General features: G+C 38.2%; 1 long non-coding RNA gene across 1 annotated transcript; it reads right to left on the minus strand.

Moving 5' to 3' along the window:
• Window positions 1–1847: 1847 nt before the first annotated feature.
• Window positions 1848–2626, minus strand: LOC129863166 (uncharacterized). The gene is made up of 2 exons (XR_008760939.1): window positions 2294–2626; window positions 1848–2193 (listed from the first exon to the last, which is right to left on the minus strand). It is a non-coding gene; the product is annotated as an uncharacterized LOC129863166 (long non-coding RNA).
• Window positions 2627–3662: the final 1036 nt, after the last annotated feature.

Consider the following 3662-nt stretch of genomic DNA (forward strand, 5'->3'; position numbering starts at 1 on the left):
CGATCCCCGGCCGAGTCATTCCAAAGACTCTAAAAATGGGAACTACTGCGCCTCTGCTTGGCACTCATCATTAAGATGATAGACTGGGGGTAAGGATCTGTGATAGACTAATGTCCTGTCCAGGGGTGTACTGTACAACAAGCTGTCTCACTACAGAAACAGGAGATGGACTAGTGTCCTGTCCAGGGGTGTCCTCCACATCAAGCTGTGTCACTACAGAAACAGGAGATGGACTAGTGTCCTGTCCAGGGGTGTTCTCCACATCAAGCTGTCTCACTACAGAAACAGATAAAAAAGTGGACAGGACACTAGTCTAACACCAAAAAATGTTTTGGTACCACTTTTGGAGACCCCTGCTTTGTCTACACCCATTCAGCATTGTTCACACCCTCTTAAGTCTTAGCCCCACCCATCTCTTTAATATGTCTGTCTTTAATGGTGTGCCCCAAGGCTCTGTACTTGGTCCTCTCTTATTCACTATTTATATAAATGATTTAGACAAAAATGTCCAAAATGCGCAACTTCATTTTTATGCTGATGATACTGTTATTTACTGTTGTGCCTCGTCTCTTACAAAAGCTTTCCAGAACTTGCAAACTGCTTTTTTTACTGTTCAACATACCTTATGTCAATTGAAGCTTATCCTCAATACTGACAAAACTAAACTAATGGTGTTTTCTAAAGCAAGAAATAGACCTCTGAACCGTTCACCTATTACTACCTGTCAGGGCAAGGAGATTGAGGTTGTAACCTCATTTAAATATCTTGAAATTGTAATTCATGACAGCCTCTCTTTTAAATTGCATATTCAACAACTTACAAAATTATTGAAGCTGAAATTGGGATTTTATTTTAGGAATAAGGCCTGTTTTTCTTTTGAAGCCAGAAGGAGGCTAGTAATCAGCTACATTTATGCCTTTACTAGACTATGGGGATATTTTATATATGAATGCTTCCGCTCAGTGTTTGAGATCAATTGACACCCTTTACCATGGCACTTTGAGATCTATTTTAAACTGCAAAACCCTTACGCTCCACAGCACTTTGTATACCAGGGTTGACTTGCATTCTCTAGTCACTCGTAGGCTCAGTCACTGGTATACTTTTATTTATAAAGCCATTTTGGGTTTACTACCTTTTTATTTGGGCATTTTTATTGTTCAGAAATGTGGTGGGTACTCTCTTCGTTGGCTGGACTTTATCCTGCTAACTGTTCGAAATGTCTGAACTGAATTTGGTAAAAGGGCTTTTATGTACTCTGCGCCATCGTCTTGGAACGCCTTACAAAATACTTTTAAACTGGAAGAACTTTTGGTATATTTTAATCACTGATGAATGATCTTGAGACTGATTCCCTGACCTGTCAATGTTTTTAATTTGCTGTTTTTGATATTTTTATACTCTTGTGAATTCTATGGTTTTTACTAGATTACTTGTAGTTTTTCATGTTGTCTATCTGTAATTTTTGTAATGACTTGGTGCTGCCTATCTTGGCCAGGACAATCTTGAAAAAGAGATTTTAAATCTCAATGAGCCCTTCCTGGTTAAATAAAGGTTAACTAAAATTAAATAAAAAAGTAATATGATCACATTTCTTGGTTCTAGTCAAGATTCTAGAAGCCATGTTTAGCACTAACTGATGTTTATTCAGTGCTTTATCCGGGTAGCTGGAAAGTAGAGCATTGCACTAGTTTAACCTAGAAGTGACAAAAGAATGGATACATTTTTCAGCATCCTTTTTGGACAGAAATTCTTCGGATTTTTGCAATGTTTCTTAGATGGGAAAAATCTGTCCTTGAAACAGTCTTGATATGTTCGTCAAAAGAGAGGTCAGGGACCAGAGTAACGCCGAGGTCCTTCACAGTTTAATTTGAGGCGACTGAACAACCATTAAGATAAATAATCATAAACATTATGGATATTAAACATGTATTTACATACAAGTCGATTATATACAAGTCATCGATTTCAGTAATCCTCTCGTTCAACATGCAGAAAAAGGAATCCAAAAAGCTACCGCTAAACTTTGTTGAAATAAGTCAAAATACGTTTCTATTTAATCCTCAGATACTCTAAAATGTAATTAACTCTAACATTTCATACAGAAAGAAGTATGTTCAATAGGAAACCGATATTAGCAGGTGCTTGTCCTCTTCGTCACGCGCGCATACACGGATTTCCAAGTCTGTGTCCCTGTATCAAAAGAAGAAACAAGCCTGAAACCTTGAACAAAGACTACTGAACCCATGGAAGCCATAGGAATTGCATACTGGGAGCTGTTTGAAAGTTTTACCTATACATTCCATTGGAAGAGCATGGGCTCTCAAAAAAAGAATTCCGGTTGGTTTTTCTTTGGATTTTCTCCTACCATATCTATTGTGTTTTAGTCTCCTACATTGTTTTAACATTTCTACAAACTTCAGAGTGTCAACAGACAGATTTCCCTTTACTGTGTAATGGGATCCTCTTACTGTGCAGTAGTACATGGTAGTACATAGATCCTACTAAAACCACATTACCAGACATGGGGTATAGAAGCCAGAGAGAGAATGGGTGAACTTTGGAGCACTGGGCTAATCCAATGGGAGAGGCCGACACTACTCACATGATCCTGGATGAATCTACAGCTGTCGAGGCCTGGGTCGCTTATCAGACTACGTCCTGAACCCCCCCCCCCCCCCCCCCCCCGCCCCACCCACAGGCACGTAATGTGTACTTCTGAGCTAAACCTTGCCCTCTGATAGGTTAGGTGGAATTCCAGCCTTATTCATTGCTTACACAGCTCACCTATCCAGTCTAAGGTCTAGCCAGCTACCTCATCTCAGAAGATTGGGGAAATTCCACATTAACGGAATTACACTTTAAAATGTCTGCAGAAAAACCCCCATTGATTTCTACTTTTAACAAACCATTCATCTCTATGCACAACACCTACTTTTAACAATTTACACTGAACATTTCACAAAAACACATTTTAACTGTGCAAATGAAATATTGATAACAGAATTACTGTAAAATCTCCCTCAGTTTTCTATGCAACATTTTCCAAAAACTCTTAACCTGTTATGGCTGCAGCCCGACACCGGTACACTTATGACAACATCCAGCTCAGGTGCAGGGCGCGAAATTCAAAATCTATTTTTTTTTTAAATATTTAACTTTCACACATTAACAAGTCCAATACAGCATTTGAAAGATAAACATCTTGTCAATCCAGCCAACATGTCCGATTTTTTAAATGTTTTACAGGGAAAACACCACATATATTTATGTTAGCTCACCACCAAATAAAAAAGAGGACAGACATTTTTCACAGCACAAGTAGGATGCAAGTAGCATGCACAAGCCAACCTAACTAACCTAGAACCAACCTAAATAACCTAGAAAAAACTACCTCAGATGACAGTCCTATAACATGTTACACAATAAATCTATGTTTTGTTCAAAAAATGTGCATATTTTAGTTATAAATCAGTTTTACATTACTGCTCCCATCATAGCTACAGTCTGAAATCGCACGGGAGTAGCCAGAGAAAATACAGACACCAACGTCAACTACTAATTATACATCATAAAACATTTCAGAAAAATATATGGTGGATAGCTAATGAAAGACAAAGATCGTGTGAATAGAGCCAATATTTCCGATTTTTGAAGTGTTT

Source organism: Salvelinus fontinalis, chromosome 1, assembly GCF_029448725.1.
Source record: "Salvelinus fontinalis isolate EN_2023a chromosome 1, ASM2944872v1, whole genome shotgun sequence".
Lineage (NCBI taxonomy): Eukaryota > Metazoa > Chordata > Actinopteri > Salmoniformes > Salmonidae > Salvelinus > Salvelinus fontinalis.